The 18,875-nt window shown below is 43.9% G+C and overlaps 1 non-coding gene across 1 annotated transcript; it reads left to right on the plus strand.

The window, feature by feature from the left end:
- The first annotated feature begins 4,481 nt into the window (after positions 1–4,481).
- On the plus strand, positions 4,482–4,600 carry LOC111693881. The gene has a single exon (XR_002763512.1). It is a non-coding gene; the product is annotated as a 5S ribosomal RNA (ribosomal RNA).
- Positions 4,601–18,875: the final 14,275 nt, after the last annotated feature.

Below are 18,875 nucleotides of genomic sequence, written 5' to 3' on the forward strand. Positions count from 1 at the left end.
TCGAGAGCTTTTGAACTTACGAGCAAGACGCACTTGTCGAGTCGGGTTGGATGTACTTGGTAATTTTCACTGTCAATGAAGCTACCGTGCGGTACACGCACTCTTTTCGGTTTAAAACCGTTTGAGCTGCGACACTTGTACACTGCCTTGTGAACGCGAAAAAAAATTAAAAAGAAAAAAAACCCGGCGAAGAGAGAAACTCGATTGCTCGCATTTTTGTGGTTTCCTTCTTTTCTGTACCTGGGCAAATACGTGTAATTTATGCGCGCGCACACGCATGTCATACACAGCAGCAGCAGCAGCAACAGCATGGGCAAAAATGCAAGTACCCCGGTCATGTACATGTATACGCGCGTAATGCCACTGCCGCTGCGCCTCGTAAATGGTCTGATTACAGGCTTCTCCTTCTTTTTTCGTATACAGCGCGCGCGCGGATTTCCACGGTGCTTTATAAAGGGCTCGAATTTCATAACGGGGTTCTACCTACGTCATACGCGTCGCACGAGTAGGAAAAAACGACTACGAAAAAAAAAATCAAAGACTATATTAACCCAGACATTGTTTTCGTTCGATCGCAACGATTCGTTCGTATATGAAATTGAAGTTTAAATTTCTCCCAACGCAGTTGCACGAGTTATAATCAATGAACGAGTATATCGAATCGTATTGCAACAATTGCCTTGAAAAAGTGTTTGTGAACATACGTTATATAGCTCGGAGCGCTTTAAACGCGAGCACACGAGAGCGCTCCGCTCGCGTCGATCATTTTTTCCATCCGCAATATTTGAAACGCGGCGTTTTCCTTATCCATGATTTCCGCGTTACAGTCCAAGTTCTTTAACGTATACACACAAACGCGGCTGCTGCTGCTGCTATAAACTGGCCCCGAAAGAGTAATGCTCTCTCGCGGTATTATTTTCTATCTTTTTGCCAGAGTATAGAACAATGTGGCATTCATTATATATCACATTGTGCATCGAGCTGGGAGTCGCGCGCGGGCGGGATCTTGGGCTTGTATAGGTATATTTAATACGTATACGCCGATCGAGTGGCGCGCCGCGCCGCAAGTGTCAAACTGTTAGCCTTGTGCTCGTATCAAAGTAAGAAGTGACTGGTTTTATACCACATATAAATGCGTATGTGCAGCGCACGCGCGAGTATTATAGTACGTGCATAAAAAAGCACATATTATGAATTAGCAGAAAGCTGAATTACGTTTCCCGTTTTCCGCGTGGGTTTTATAAAAGAGGCGCTTTCATATACGTATGCACTAACGTAAACGCCTTATTATCCGCGACGAGCTAATTAAACTTATACAGGCGTCTCGCCATACTGCTATCGAGCCTGAACAAAGAAAACTTATTTATACATTTCTCGACGTGTTTTTCACAGATTGAAATCCACGGACAGGATCGCGCCTGGCGAGCAGCGGAACCAGTCGGCGGCGTCGTCGATGAATTTTTCATCCGAAACGTCGACCGCGACGACGCCGGTGATGCAGCAGCAGCAGCGCAGTAGCAACGACTCGATCGGCAACAGCAGCAGCACAGCCAGCTCGACGAGTGGCGGTTTCGGCCGATGGCTGCGCGAACACTTGACGCCCGGCAGCCACCATCACCATCAATCGAACAAAGTCGGCGACCTCGAGGCCGCCGCCAATGCAGCCTCCTGCGGCAGTCCGAGCGGTGGCGGCGGCAGTGGCAATGGAAAGCCGAGCAGTAGCAGCGGCGGCAAGCGCCAAGCCCCGCCGAATTTGTACTGCAGTCTGCCGCGTGAACGCAAATTCGATCAGCGCCGGGCGTCCTGTCGATTAGTGGAGCAGCAGAAGCAGGTACAGCGTCAGCAACAGAAGGTCGTTGTGATCGCGGGACAACAGCCGCAGCAGCAGTCATCGGTACAGGCGCCAGGTAGTGGCAGCGGCAAGAGAAACAGACCCGAGCGCAGGCGGCACTCGATGAGCGAGTTCCAGAGCCAGCAGTATCGAGCTCGACAACGAGAACGCAACAACAGGTTAGTGCCATGGCCAATAGTAGTACGATCGTACATGCAAGGAAAAGCTCTTCGCCGAGCCGCGTGTGTGTGTGTGTGTGAGCCTGCACGCGTCTGCGCTAATGATACACATCGCGCAATATCTCGCGTGTGTATATTAATGCACGCACGCACGAGACGACGACGACGACTACGAGGCCGGCCCAATAAGACACAAAATAAAAATGCTCGATAATAAGATTCGGCCCGAGCCCGTAAATATATTCATCGCGACGTGTATATAATATAGCCAGGCACGCGCGCAAGCATGTAATAATAAATGCCTTGCACGCTGCGCACATTTTCTCGATAAAATTAATCTCTCTCTCTCTCTCTCGTGCTGCGCTTGCTTTTTTTATTTTTATTATTATTATTATTTCTCGTCCCTCTCGCGCGCGCGCTCTGCGATTGCATTTTTCCGAAGCGCGACAATCGTCCTTGCCAGCGCCCCCCGACTCGCTCGAGATTATATGTATTAAAAGTATACTATAAAATATAATGCAAGCGCGGGAGTCTGGGCGCGCGCAAGACGAATATATATATCGTATAGTTATAAACAGCGTGACCGAAGGACATCTCGGACATTATCTCGGCCCGGTCTCATATGCGTACATATACGGCTGAAGATGGCGAAAAACAACGTATCCGGTGCGACGTGTAGGTAAGCGTCCTTTAACGAGACAAGTGCCGAGCTGCAGCGGAGAAAAAGGTCTGCAGCACACGGCGTTGTTTTGACTATTTTCCAATTTACAATGTCTCGCTTCTTATCGCGCAACGAGCAAGGACGAACCGCGTGGCTCTCGTGCGTTGCAAGTCGTCGAGCTTTTTTTGTATATTTACGAAGCCGCGACGCCGAAGAGGTGAGCCACTCCCCGAAATCGCCACATATAATGTGTATTTATATTACATACGCAGAGGGAGGGAGGCGCACGAGGCAGCGAGAGAGACGAAAAGAAAAAGAAGCGATTCTCGTGCAAGCGCGCGAGCTTCTCTGCGCTGCGTGCACTATCAATCTCTGCGCAATGAAAATTCCTCGCTGCCGTGCGTACATACAAGGCTGCAGCTTTATATACTCCCGCAAGGGGTTACACAATGGCTTACAAGACACACGAGCACGCTTATACAGGATATATATGATGCAGTCAGTCGAGGCGCGCTACTGCGAACGCGCCGTGAACATTATCTAACGCGCAAAATGAGCTGAAAACTCATACCGCGACTACCCACACATAACAAGTGTGCGTGTGTGTGTGTGTAGGCAGAGATTCCTTCGTGGAAATCGAATCCTCGTGCGGTTGCGAGCTGATGCAGCGGCCACTGCCTACCCCCTCGGGCTCTAAATATATCCGCTGTAACTCTATTTATAAAGCTGACCCCGCGCCTATACACTCGGCGCTATATGCTCTCGGAGAGCTTCTATATGGCCACATGGATGTGGATACACATATATGGCTATAGGTAGATAGGCTCGCTCATTTTTCACCTACAAGCCGCGAGTACGCGTTGGAGCAAGGCTAGTGTAATGTAAGTACATCCCGGCCGGGCCTCGGCCGACGCGCGCCAAAGATGAGGATAAAAGGTGTTTAACCTGTGCGCGCGCGCGCGAGTTAAGCCGTGCCAACGATCGGTAACGTGTGTGTATGTATATATACTTAGGTATACGCGATGCGCCGGGAAAAGCGAGAAAGAGAGAGACGCCACTAGTATAGGTACTATGCGATAATAGCTTCGAGTAGAGAAAGAGAGAGAGAGAGAAACAAGAAGGAGCGTACCATATATAGGAAATGCCGAGAGGGAAGGACGCTCCGCTCCGCGCGTGTTTCCCTTCGCAGCTCGCGCGAGCGCAAACCTATGCTCAAGGACAGAGCGTTGCAGTAGTTCCCGACCACGTATATACATATAATATAATATAATGCAGTGCGCGCTCTCGATGCAGCTTAAAACGCGATCGCCGCTATTGCCCGCCTGTTTATGCGCGTACTCTGCATAGAAGAGCATTACGTGGACGCTGTTTAAGGTAAAAGGCGCGGGGAAAACTCCACGACGGCTGAGGAAAAAAATTAAAAGTGCACAATATTCACTTTTCGTTAGTATAAATGATTGTTTTTCGTTGAGTATTAATCAGTGGATCTGGAAAAACAGCTGGTGGAAAATTGTTCAGTCAAAATGATTACAAGATTAAAAACTGAGCAATAAGGAGAAGGATGTTTTACTTTTAAATTTAGTCGTTGAAGTGTTCAAAAATTTGTAAATTTATACAGACATAAAAAAATCGCGAACTTTTGAGTGATTACTTGCTATTTTCAGACTTTCTTTCTCAAAATTTACAGCTTCATGAATAGATGTAGCCACTATTTATATTTTAAAATAAAAATATGTTCCTAAATACAATTTTTTCCCCAAAATACGTAACACAGCTTGCTGTGAAATTGAGCTCCGATTCTTTATCTAATGTCTACGTCCATATCACTTTGAAAACTACGGTTCTCGTCCGATCACCGAATATAAGCAAAGTTGAGCGCGGTTAGTACTTGGATGGGTGACCGCCTGGGAACCCCGCGTGACGTAGATACTCCTTCTTTTGATATTTTTTTGGACTGTGAATGTATGTAAAATAAAATTTACTCCCAATTCGCGATAAATGTTGTTATGCCCCATACTTCATTAACAGCAGCTCCGAGCGCACTGAGTAACAGTTGCAGCACGGCCAATTGTGTGGCACAGTCGAGATGGAGGTAGTGCTTATTGGTGCACATATCTTCTGATGCAGGCCGAGACTAGGACAAAATCTTGTACGTGAGTTTTAGAAGGGAACATGATGACTTTGTCTCGATATATTTTTAACATTTTTTACTCTTGATTCATTCAAGGATGTCGGTACTGTTTTAGAGTACCCAAGAAGCGATACAATGTATACTAGAATCAACGCGGGTGCTTCCAGACATCACACACATTTATTATGGAGTATTTAAAATTAAAAAAAACACATGTGGATAGAGACAAAAATAATCCGATTTTGTCCTCAAACCTGAGTGAGTTCTTGATCAAATTTTCTATCAGTGCAGGCTTTTTTAGTGTCTAGTAAAAAAAATTTTGTTATTCCCGACAACACTGTTTTCTTCGAAAAATAAATTTGATAATTTATAAGTAAGGAATCAGCTATTCGGGCCTTGGGGCAAATTAAACGGCTCATCAACGCGAAAATTCTTACAAGTACTTCTTATTTTATTTACATAGTAACAAACCTAATACTTGTCAGATGGAGCGTGAAACTCGGGTCTTCTCGATACATATTGACTCCTTCACAATAATAAACGTGGCATATTTTCCGCTCTTGAGACGAACGAGTTCGAGGCTACTGTTTCTGCTCCTTTTTTTCCGCGAATTTAAGAAAGGAAGAAAAAAAGATATAGATTATTTCGGTTTGAGAGATCGATTGGTTCGTATAATAACGTTTCCAATTCAAAAGGGGGATCGTTGGCTTCGTGCGTGTGCGTGTATTATTGTGCGGTGGCTGCGTTGACCCACTTCGCCTTCTCAACTCATCGCCAGAAAGAGAAATTTTTTTCGTACCATCGATGCGCGAAAATGAGTAGTTTATTTCTTTGCTGCCTCCTTTTTTTCGAGTTTGTTTGTCTTCTTCTTTTTTTCTTCGCGTTTTAATTCCAGAAAGGGAAAGAGGGAGCGACGAAGTGTGCACGTCGTGCGCGCGACCATAATAACTGGTTTTTCTGTACCCGATACGTAAGTCATTTTTTATCCAATCCTTAAATTGAATATACACACCGAGGCGCGTGGAGAGCGATTCTGCTGTGGTAGCAGCAGCAAAAGTTGCCGATTGACCGGAACTCGCGCGAGGCGACGAAGACCTTCGAAAATATCGAGTGTATGCTGTACGTATATTGAGGCCTGCATGCCAAATAAGTCGTTATGCATGAAGACATAAATATTCAGTGTGCGACGCGGCGTCGATCACACTCTCGCTACTGCTTCTGCTGCTGCTGCTGCTGCTGCTGCTGCTGCTGCTGCTGCTGCTGCTGCTGCTGCTGCTGCACTCAAGTATTGCTTTATTAATATTGAATCGCGATGCAGGCATCGTTGTCCAGACTCGTCGTCGTACAAGCCGATCGTGTTGGCCATGCATATATATATAGCACGCGGAGCAGCATGCGGCTATTGTCAATGCGACCGAGTGGTATATGCAGACGACGAGTGGCTTGACTTTTCACTCGGATGCTACATAGATATGTTATACATAAACTTGCCGATCTGCGCGTATTCTAAAATGGTCTCTCTCTCGCTCGTTCGAGCTATTTTAATGGCGCTCGTCGCATCTAGTTTACATCCTCGATATATCGAGCTGTGAAAACGGATGATTTATTTATAAGAGCATATAAAACGCATATGCAGAACTATCATATCGTACTCCACACTTTATCATCGGTGTATGCGCGCACGCGGCCTCTCAATCCCGTCGCTTGATTAGCTCAAGTAGTTTACTATCGCGAGTCGTATCGGCAAATTCCACGACGATGCTTGACAAGATCTACAGTTTTTTTTTTATTTTCCTTCATTTTCTCCTAATTCCGAATCACAAATTTTTTAAGCAACCATGTAATTCACGTTGTTAGAAAATGCATATCATGTTTTTATGTTTGTTCAATGTCTCACCTGAATATTATTGACTTAGTTCGAAAATACTGGAGTCTGTTACCAAATAAAAAAACAAACAAATCATCGAAATCACTTTCACAGCTATTGTTTCACAAATCCTAATCTAGTCAAGTTCGAATAAAATTATGTTTGTTCAAAGGATTTACCTGAAAGTAATTGCTCTTAACTGAAATGTGCATATTAGAAAATATTTCCCAAGATATATTTAGCCCATTGTCCGAGTTCTTTCTTCTACATTTCAAATGGAAATTTCGATATGTTTATTGAAATTGACTTTTGTAGCCACGAAGCTTTCACGCGTATAGCTTAGGCACGAGTCTCGGTTGTGCAACTATAAATTTTCTACGAACGCATCCAATATTTCTGTGTAATACTTGGTTTTTGTCCATAAGCGCGTCGACGAGATATCTCGCGCACACGCGCTTTCGTCCTATTGTGCAGCACAGCTCTCGCGGCATTTCCCGGATTTTCCGAAGCTCGGGAGAATAAGAAGTCTTTTTTTGTTCTGAAATCCGACGACTCCACTGACATGCGCGTGCGCGCGCAATGGGTAATGCCCTGCAGTGCATTTAGCTGTTAACGTCGACGTTTTTCCTGTCAAATACGTCCTCGAGTCAGGTTTTTCATTGCTTTTCCTACACGCACTTCAAAGTTTCAATCGCAATTTACTGCTTGGCGTTAAAGAACGAAATAACCAATACAAGAGCAGCGTGTGTGCATACAAATGATAAATTCTAGAACTCTTATAGGAGATCTGTCTCGATCGAGCCTCGACGAAGTGTTGCGTGCACACTGAGCGTTTCGCGGCGTGACCAATGCGCGATGGACATGGATGCGTATACATATAATGTACGTCGATGCGAGTACGCCTACGACAGGACACGGCCTGTGCTCTCATTGAAATCACCCGCGTATCCGTAACATTACTGCGATCTTCTTGTTTTTTTCGCCTTTTTTTTCGTCTTGCTCGTAAACCTCGCGCGTACACCAATCGTCCAGCTTCGAGACTCCGCGGCTCATTATGTAAATGTACATTTACGCTGCTGCACACATGTTAAAATCATTCGTTCGTTAATACATTACACATTGATATATTCCACGCGGTATATACGTATTGCATGTAAAAGAGAAAGAGGGAGAGAGAGCCGCATTTCACGCTTGCCAATTCGCGCGCGAAAGCTCGAAGGTAATCTTCGAGAGCGGCACAGACTCGCTGTTGCTGTTGCTGTCCTCGAATTGCTTATTTTTCGATCCGTCGTCGAGAGAGCAAGAGAGAGAGAAGAGAAAGAGAGAGAGAGAACATCGTCGTCGCATCGTGTCACGTGTGCTATATACCTGTAACACGCATATCTCGGCGCGTACATTATATGTATAAAAGCGAGCGCGTTGAGTGAATTTCCACGGTTGATCGAGTTTTTCCATAAAACGCCCCGGCGTACGTGTATTTTTTTCTCTTTAAGCAAGATATTACGATATGGTGACGATAGACTTGACGACGACGACGCGAGATGCAGCTGCCTCTGCTCTATCATTTATACCGCCAAGCAACACGACTATATTCTCGGCGAATCGTTGCTCCTTTTTTTGTCTCCTTTACCAAGATGTGCTGCGTATGAATTTAAATGTTCCAACATGTTACATCTTTCCATGCGTTATGCCGCGCGAGGGATTAAAAGACAAGCTCGCGCGCGGAAAATGATGAAAGTCAATTTTCGAAATTGTTGCCGTTCAAGCTCCGTACGTATACTTGTATATTATATACGTGCCTGCCTGCAAGCATGCGTATAAGCTTGACGATCCTTTATTTAGTCGATTTTTTTGCTTTTCTTTTTCGTCGCTTTTCTCTTCTTTGATAATCAAAAATCTCTCCCTCTCTCTCTTTCTCTATACGCGCTTAAATTATGTCACGTTTTTTTTTTCATTTAATGCAGCTCGATGTGCTCGAGAGAGCGAAATTTCATATCATTAATAGCGGCGCGCGGCAAGAACCTCGTTGCACGAATATTTCTTATTTCTCGTTGCATTCAATAAAATGTGTACTAAGGATCCAAGGAGAGAACTCGTATAATATACACTTAATCCTCTATTTATAATGTAGCCGCGCGTGCACGCGCTTGAGTAGTGCCAACGCGAGCGAGCGAGATTAAGTCAACTTTCAACCCTGGCGATGTATTACGAACAAAGCTTCGCACTTATATATATTTATAGGAACGTTGAAGTACGCGACGGCTTTTCTCGGATAATACGAAAAAATGTTTTTTTTCTCTCCCTCTTCCTTTTCTCCTTTTTGTTACAAATAAAAGTACTCCAACGACGGCTCGATTTGCCACAGTAGAATTCCAATCCGGGGCTGCACTCGCGGTGTACAACAACACCCACGTGAACGAGAGCGCAAACCAGAGGGAGAGAGAGAGCGACCAAAGTCAATCGTGTCGTGTGTGATACTAATGCCTTGAAAAAACATCGGCTGCACACACGTACGTCCTTGGAAGGAAAGAAAGCCTCGCACCTTTTGCCTGTTAGCTGCAGTGCGCGCGTGCAGCTATACATGAACACACGCACGCACACACAGATGCATACGCGCCGTATGTTCGCCGCAACGAACTCTCTTCCCTTTTTTCGTTTTAAATTCCTTATAGCATATTTTTCATTGTACACCACGCATATACACACAGACACAGACACGTATACATGCACATGTATACAAGAGAGCAAGAGAGAGAGAGAGAAGGAGGCAAGTAGTCGTGCCGAGGCAAGCCGCGAGTGGCGTAAAGTGTCGCGCGCGATAGCACATGCAGGCCTGCAATAGCACGCGAGAATGCGAACGGCCGATAGCGCGTGCGAGCTGCAACGAGCTAGCTCACAAACCTCCCGTTCTCTCTCTCTCTCTCTCTCTTTTTCTCTTGCACACGAGTTAGCGCGAACGCCACAACTAAGTGTAAAAGGCGTAGGTTGAGCAGGCAAAATCTCTTAACGCGTACGTGTATTCTTATAATACACTCTTGGGGGCTGCTTCTCTCTCTGCGCTGCGCGTAGCCGTAGCGGCTAGGAAATATCGACGTTTTTCTTCGCTTTTTCTTCTCCTTTTTTTCGACATAATCCAAGCTGCTTGTGTCTTTTTTCCTATTTAGTTATAATACTCGTATAGTTGTCCCGACTCGTATATTGGACACGATTTCGCGAGCTCGGATATGCCCCTTATGCGAGCTGCTGCGCAAGCTGCAGTATGGTTAAAATAAATTCTATGACGTGGCTTTTTAGTTTTTTAGTATGCTTCTTTATTTTGATGTTGAATTATAATTTATTGAGCGATATCTAAGTTAAGCGATAAAAAATATTTAATAGACTTTTCGTGAAAAAAAAATACGTGAAGCATTTTGGAATATCCCTTAAACAAATACTTGAATTGTTATGTTAAAACTAACTATTGACAAATTTAATAGGTGCAAATGAAAATTTTTAATTTGGTAACTATTGCCAGATAAGAAAAACTCGTCGAAAAAAGGCAACGAAGAAAATCACTCGGGTAATGCTTTCATGTAACCTATAACATAGCATAACATAACACCCATGAATATTACCCAGGCTCACGTAACCTTTAAAGGTACTCAATTAAAAATAAGAGTTTTCACTGGCATTAATTTGAAAATACTTATTTTGGTATAGTTAATTCAGCAATGATAGTTTTCCTGGATACAATTGTAGAAAAGAGTTTTCGCTGGCACAAATTAAAGAGTAATTTTTCTGCTGAAAAAATTGTATCGCTTAGTGCCTTTGCTGACAAAAACTATCAAATATAAAATAAAGTAGTAGGCTAAGTCATTCTACGTTAGCAACAAAAAGGTAAATATTATGTTGCTAGATCAAACTGGCATAGAAACCTGTGCGAAATTAAGGCGCAATGCGAAAGTACACCTCTTAAACATTTTCAGCGATACTTTACACTTGGATGGCGAACTTTTCGTAAGTACGCCATCTAGGTATTTGTTTATAAAGCTGAAAATACAAAAAGTGTGCGCTGCTGCCAGGACAACGCTTGAATCTACATAGAACGCAATAATATATATCAGACTGCCTGAAGACTCATAAATAACAAAGCCATTCGTAGCAATTTGAAATGCTCGAAGCAAAAATAAAAATAATAAACTCTCGTCCGTAGCTGAAGCAGCAGCAGCAGCAAGAGCAAGCAGCAGTGCTAAATGCGCGAGCGCGCGTTATGCACTTTTCAAGAAATGCTTTACGATATATTACATACATTCTTTAGCAAAATTACTCTCCCTCTCCGGCGCGCGGTTCGCTGAGTTCTCTGCTCGGCTCTGCTGCTGCGGGAGCTTAAAATTCACTTTCCTTGGCCATTTGTGCACCTTTAATAATATAACGAAAGGGAGGACGAGAAACTTGCGCGTATACATGCACTCGCGCAACTTGAAGCTCAGCGCGGGGAGGAGAATCGAGAAAAGTAAGAGTGAGTTACGTTTATGGTATATTTTCGCCTTATCTTAACAATGGCCCGCGAACAACATTGCCGCGTAGCATAGCTGCTGCTGGTATGTGTGCGTACGCGACCAATCGCACGAAGCCCATCGTTAAAGGTATAAGGTTCGTGGACGCGACAATTCAATCAACGAGGTCAATGCGACGTATCGCTGCACGATCGACGCGGGGTCCACCCTATTAACGAACTTGCGAAGCAGCGGCAGAGTAAGCAAAGCAGCGACTCGAGGGCACGGTGCACAAATGAAAGAAAGTGATATCGGAATTCGTTGCGTCCTCTACGACTATATATATTCTTTTTCGAGCAATAAACAAGTGCGTTAACTTATGTATTACGGAGCAGCTCTTCGCACTCTGGCACTAAGATCTCGCCTCGAGTTCAGTAGGCAAAAGCAATAACATATATGTACGCGCGATGCTCTCGTCGATGCGCCTTTGCACTCCATAGTTACACGCACACGCACGCGCATGTACGTACGTAATAACAGAGATGGAGAAAAGAGAGTAGCGGCCGTTTTATTACTGTACGCTGCTGCTGCTGTTGCGATTTTACGAGCGCCGCGCAATTTTTTACGCACTATGGGCTAATATACAAGTACGTCGCGCCGCTGCTGCTGCTGCAAAAGTTTGACACGCGTATTTGCGCGCGTGACTGATACGCTGAACGCAGTTTTCTTTCTCTTCGCATCGCGTCTCGTTTCGTTGCTACCGCGACCGAGCGACGTGGTATAATACCGATCATTGCCGCGCGGGTACAATGGTGAAATTCAGCGTTCGGCAGATTTTTCCGGATAAATCGGTATGCGTATAGCTGCGACATCGTGCTTGTCGTCCTTCTATACGGCGCAGCTGCGTAAAACATATAAGTGCATGCATACGTATGCTTCTTGAACAAAGCTCGCGTCGGGCCGAGAAAGATGTTGAATATATGTTGCGCACGTCGCACGCAGCTCTCCATCGGCGCTCGATATTCAACATAATGCGAAATAATAAATTTCATGCCTCGTAATGTAGCTCTGCTTGCGACGACGCAGCAGCAGCAGCAGCATAGCAATATTAATGAGATCGGGTCCGCGAGTCGCGTACGAGTTCGTGTACATATATTATTATATATACTGCATACACATATTGAACAAGGTCAGCCGCGCGCATCAAGCAAATTTTTCTCCCGATAACTTTTTAATACTTATACCGTCGTGATGCAGCAGCAGCATATATAAGGAGAGCAATGCGAGCCATCTCTCACTCTCTCAACGCTCCAATAATAAAGTACCGTCTAAACTGAATCCTCTTGGTAATATGACAGCTTAAGTGCCTCCTCTGCGCGCGCGAGTGAGTGTAAAGCCGGGCAAAAATATATCGCACTTTGAGTGTAAGTACAGCCATTGCTTAATGTAATTGCAGCGCGTCGCCGACGCCGTGCAGCTACCACCAGAAAGAGATTATACGTGTGCGTATATGTCGGTGACACTTTGGCTCTCGAGCTCGTGTAAATGCAATCGAATGTGCATACGCGCGCTCCGGTCGCAGCTCCCATGTATAGCGTATAAACTTCGTACATGATGTACGCGGGTGGATATATATTACTCACAATACGTATATGATTTCTCTTTCTTTCTTTCTTTCGTGCGCGCGAAGCTGTTTTCCGTTGCGGCTCTCGAGCGAGCCGAGTCATATACGACGGGTACACATATGTGTGCTCGGTTTATAATGCTAGCAGAGTCTACTCATCCTTCGCGATGATAATTGGCTTTTAAATGGATTTTTAAATTGTCGCGTGCCAACTGTGCCTTATATTTTATATATACACTATATATAACACGGTGTAGCGGCGCGTCACCGCCGCCGGCCAACCAAATTACCGAGCGGAATTTAAAGCTCCGCTAGCGCGCGCGAGATCCCTACACATAACTCGAAGCTCGCGAGTATAATACGAGTAAACCACCGCGCACTTTCCTGCGCGCTGCGGCTCAAATTGTTTCCAAACGATCTCATGATATCTTTCGACTCTTTCGCTCGATGAAAGTTTTTCCTTTTTCATCAAAGTACTTTTTAATCGAAGAGAAGCTTTTGCTGCTTAGTCTATATTGCCCACTTACATTTCGATATATGTCACTAACTCCGATATATAGCACGCGCGATCGTCGTTTCGAATATATATACATCGGCTATGAATATTTTCTCACGGTACGATTACAATTTTTACGTATCTTTTTTTTGTTGTTTTCATGAAACGAAAACAAGTCTGATGTTCTATAACGCGATGCCAGAGAATGAAACGAGAACTAGAATACACGTCGAAAAGCTGCATTCGGCACGCTGCTGCTGTTGCTGCTGATGCCGCCGCGTCGGGACGTCATCACGCCTTGGAAATGACGGATAAATTTCGCTTTCCAGCCCTCGTCAAAGGAGTATATTGCACGCGTCACTTAAACGTTAGTTACGCTCGTTCGATGAAAATGAACGAAGAGTGAGAGAGAGAGAGAGAGAAAAAACAAAGTTAATGTTACACAGCGAGCGTAAGCTTTTACACGTCGGAGCTCGCTCGCGCGCAGCTCGATCGAAAAAGTAGCAAATTCGTTTGTAGTTCACAAGAGCCTCGACGCGAGAAGCGCACGAACCGAGAGACTCGAGCGAGCTATATTATGCGCCGCGGTCATTATACTGCACTCGGCCGGGCGCTCATATATGCACATGCAGACCCTAGGCAGCAGTGCAACACCACCACCGCAGTCGCTGCGCCGAGTTTAAACATATTCTAACTAACAGTGCGTGCTAAGAGACGTTATAATTGCAGATCGCGCATACGCCAAAGTTCATTGCGTGCGGATCGTTTAAATTCACCGTAGCAAGTTCGCATGTCTAAGTTCGCGCGCCGAGATTACGCGCGCAGCTGTTAGGGAGGAAAAGAAAAAAGAAAGGAAAAAAGCCAAAAAGGTGGAAAAGTCTTTAAGCGATGCTCGCGGAAGTCGTGCGCGTAGGTATTATATAGCAGCGATCGGTTATATTATTACAAGGCTCTCTCTCTCTCTCTCTCTCTCTCTCTTGAGCGTCCTCCCATATATAGGCGCGCACATACACAGAGCTGCATCTTATCGACTGGCTATAGAGAAAGAGCCAGCCGTGCACGGATTGCGCAAGGTGAAGGTGGAATATAGCCCGAAGGGGGAAAGGGCCTTTTTTACGAGGGCAAAAAGGGAGAAAAGTCACGTTCGAGAAAGAGAGATAGAGAGAGAAAGAGGAGATGCCAAGGACGACCGGTATCTATATGCACGCGTACCTGCCTATGTATACGTGCAATGCAGTACAGTGCAGCAGCGTCCACCACACTGCAGCGAGCACACATACAGCACAGAAGCATTTTCCAATTACGCGAATGGCGCTTGTGCTTTGTAGGCTCGCTCGCTGCTAGCTTACTTGTATATAAGCTGTGTGTGAGTATATGCGAGGCCAGGCTCTCTTCTTGCATACTTCGACAGCGAGAGCTAATGCCACGAGCTGAGCGCAAGGATGCGTCTAAGCCCTAGAGCAGGCACCCAAGTGTACTTTTGTATAGATTGTACATCAATAGTTGTGAATATCGTATGGCTTCCGAGATTGTGTGAAAGAGGCATTTTTTGAATCTGTCTCATTACCAAGGAGGTTGAGGTTGGAAAATACGAAAAAAATGTTATTTCAAATTTTAGAGAAAATTAAGTGTCAGTTATGAAAATTAAAGAATAATAACCGAATTTTAGGGATAAAAACTGGAAATTCGTTTTAGAACTTATACTAAATTGTTTTGTATTTTCAGTCGATAAACATCTGGTCCAACTCTTAACCCCTAACGGGGCCCACTCTTTTGAGAAAACGCGCTCAAAGTTCAGTTCAAGTTTTGGCCATCTATTGGCGAAAGTGAGAGGTAGGTTTTCGCAGATAGGTTCGGCGAGTGAAAAAGACATGTTGTAAATTTAACAAGTGGTCTTTATTCAGTGTTAGTTACCTTACAAAAAATCTTAACGCTCTGGCAAGTTTGAGAGTTTACACTTCTCTAAAATTCTGAAAGAAGCGCGCTCTTCAATACATGTGACTCAATTATTACTTTGTCTATTTGAATTAAAATTAAACATGGTTCAGAATTTTCAATTTTTTCTTTATCTTAGCATACACGGTGATGAAGATTAAGTTTTTTTAATAAATTTTAAGAAAATTGTATATGTATTATTGAAAGTGCTTTATAGATAAGAGCACTTTTTATAGTAGACAATAACTCAGGTACCTCGCGTACGTGCATGCAGTAGGTTAAATGATCTTAAATCTTAAATTATTTAGTAATAAAAGTGACTTTTTCAACGTGATATAAAAGATCATTGACACTCTATTTTCTTTTTTCATTATAAGTCATGTCACAAAAATTCGTAAAACTTTTCACCAAAGTATAAAGAAAAATCACCTCATGCTAATCAAAACGGTCTTACTCACAAATCGGTGCGTTCGCGTTATTCGAGCAATTCTAAAATGTTTAATCTTAGAAGAACTAGATGGTTGTATAAATAATTATATACGAGCGCAATGTCTCGGGTTCGGAAACGCGATAAAATAATGCGCGCCTTAGAGAGATCTGCAGAAAACACTCGCGTGCGCATATATATATTGCTGCGCGCAGCATTGGACGCGCGCAGGTTTAAGCGGCATTAGTTATTGCACGAAACGAGCAGTTCCACGAAAATAAAGACCACCTGGACGGTGTGCACTGCAGCAGTCCTCGCTACTTGAGCTGCGCACTGCACAGCTAGCTTATATCGTTTTTATCTATCTCTAGGTACGCTTATACACACATACGTATGTAGGATGTTCAATTTGTTGTCGATTGTATGGGGTAAGAGCGCGATATACGTGTGCCCGCGCCTATATTACTGCCTATTTTTTCAAGAGCTATTAATGCATGTGCGATTGGTCTATTTTGTATATGGGACTGCTCTCTCGGCTCGCTCCGAGCGGCGAGCAGCTCTTCGTGCAATTTAATCGTTTTATTTATCGAATATATATCGCTCGCTGTGAATGCGCACGAGAAGCCAATCGATTCTTAACCGATAACAAATGTCCCGAAGATTTTTCACCAATCGAGCGCGAAGCTATAATTTTCCCGCTCCCAAGTCCTCCTTTTAAATACACGCGATAAAGTCGCGTGCATAGCAATAGGCACTAAAGTATTTACAGTCGCGGCGCCGGGTTTAGATGTTAATTTCTGTTAATGCATCAGCGAACAATACGTCGCTTACTCTTCGTATTTCGAGGCTGTTTTGCGTTAAATCGGTACAACGCTCATTTGGCAGACAAACTCAGATGACCGTCGAGAATTTACTTCTAAATTAAAAGCTGAGAAATTGATTAGTTCATTTTCACTGAAAGTTTGACTGTGCACTAAATTTACAGCTCACATATTTATCATTCGTCTCGAGGACTTTTGAAGTGAAACTTCCCTAGATGCGTTAAGTGCAAAGTAAAAGCACGTGATTTTAAAATTAAAGCAAATTACCCGCACATAAATAGTAAATTAGGACGCTAACCCAAAAAGAACAATTTTCTGAAGGGAAAGGTCTTTCTCTCCCTTTCTATTGCCTTTTTTAAAATTCAAAATTTACACCTCAGTACATAATGTGCAAAAGGTACCAAGATTATGATTTAGTGGAGCTCGATTTGAATGAATGAGAAAGAACCAAATATTTTTCGCACACCGAGTCAAAGTCCAACGATTGTAAAGAAACGATGAGAAATTAACCTCTGTTTGCTGCTACTGCGACCTTTTTTAAACGCGTGTACGACAACTACGACAAAAAAAGAAGGAGAAGAAGAAAGGAAAAAAAAAGAAAAAGCGGCAAAAAGGAGGAAAACCGCTAGGCCGTACGTGTAATTTATGACCTTTTTTAAATCAGCGCTGTATCGGGGAAAAAATGTTACGTACGCGTATAGCTCTTCATCGGCCAGTCGTGCGCGCGCAGGCTACGATGCGTTCTTTCAACAAAGAAATTCCAAAGCCGGCACACTTGATAAAACTGTCAAGCTCGAGAGCCAAGAGTCGAGCCACAGAGAGCGAGCGAGCGAGCGAGCCTGGGACGCGAAGCAGCGGCCTCCGTACTACTTATATATATATGTATATACCTATATAGCAGGAGAATAATATACTTATATAGTCGAAGCGCGAGTACGTACAACAACTCATCATCTCCCGTTTTCTTGGGCGAATATTAACGCATTCTATCGCTCTTTCTCTGGGGGCTCTCCATGGAAAAGACTCGTAAAATTGTATAAAGTATACTCTCTTAGCCGCGGCGCGCGCGCTACGTACTGAAAACCCTTCGGCTGCTGCTGCTGCCTATAGCAGCGAGTTTATAAGCGATCGTGCAGCGCACGAGCGAAAGAAAGGGTACACGTAACGGCCTTGGATTTAGCGTTCCTCGAGAGCTGTAGTAGCCGACAGATGTTCAGCTCCTTCGCGCGCGCGAGCTCGATTTTGCACGTCGAAGACTTGCGTGTGCGCGCCAAAGTGCGAATGCCAATGCACTACGTATCGACCAAAATGTATATTCGAAAATATCTGTACCTCCCCCTTCTTCCAATACACTATTATATATCAATGTCCTGAAAAATAGCAATGGCATAGGGCATGGGGCTTGGTATCGCCTCGGATGTTGATTACACGTCTCTGGTGAGTTTTCAATCACTAGGGGAGAGGAGCATTTTTGGCCGAGTAGCCGCAGCAGCCAAAATATTCAAGGAAAGACTTACATACAATTGCTTTCTCACAGAGAAAGTTCTGTGATGGGCTAAAAAATAATATTTAGAACCAGATGTCGTTGAACAAAGTAACCCAAGTAACCCAAGTAACCCAAGTAACCCAACTGATCGTGGAAAGCCTTATTTGCGAGTAACCCAAGTAACCCAACTGATCGTAGAAAGCCTTTTTTGCGAGTAACCCAAGTAACCCATATAACCCAAGTAACCCAAGTAACCCAAGTAACCCAAGTAACCCAGATAACCCAAGTAAACCAAGTAACCCAAGTAACCCAAGTAACCCAAGTAACCCAAATAACCCATATAACCCAAGTAACCCGAGTAACCCAGATAACCCATATAACCCAAGTAACCCATATAACCCAAGTAACCAAAGTAACACTACTGTTCGAGGAGCCATGTTCACATTTCGGAATGATAAATATTTGAAATTATCAATATCTGTAATGTTTGAAAATCGGAATATTGTTAAGGAGGTACCTCCGTCGAAGAATTACAAAACGGAATAAAACCAAATTATGCGAACATGCTCATTTTTATAATAGGAATGCACTGTTAAAATTTGGTGTAATTTCACTACTTAGTTTAATAGGTATGTGTAAAACATTTTAACATTGTTTCTGATGCAAATGGCGATAATTTTGGCATATCTCATAATTTACAAAACGGATTTGCGTGAAACTTTTTGAGCCCTTCAATGAATTATCACAGTACCTCGTGTTAAAGTTTTGTAAACTTTCACTACATGAGTACTGAGCAATTAATTGAAAACTATATATGAATGAACATTCTAGTGATATTCAGTGCAAATCTCGGGCGTCAGTAAACGAGCGACATAACCTGCATACAAAAGCTAATCAATGTAGTATGCGAAATTGCTAACAACGAGCAGACGCGCCTGTCTA

Source organism: Trichogramma pretiosum, unplaced genomic scaffold, assembly GCF_000599845.2.
Source record: "Trichogramma pretiosum strain Unisexual culture from Peru unplaced genomic scaffold, Tpre_2.0 scaffold80, whole genome shotgun sequence".
NCBI lineage: Eukaryota > Metazoa > Arthropoda > Insecta > Hymenoptera > Trichogrammatidae > Trichogramma > Trichogramma pretiosum.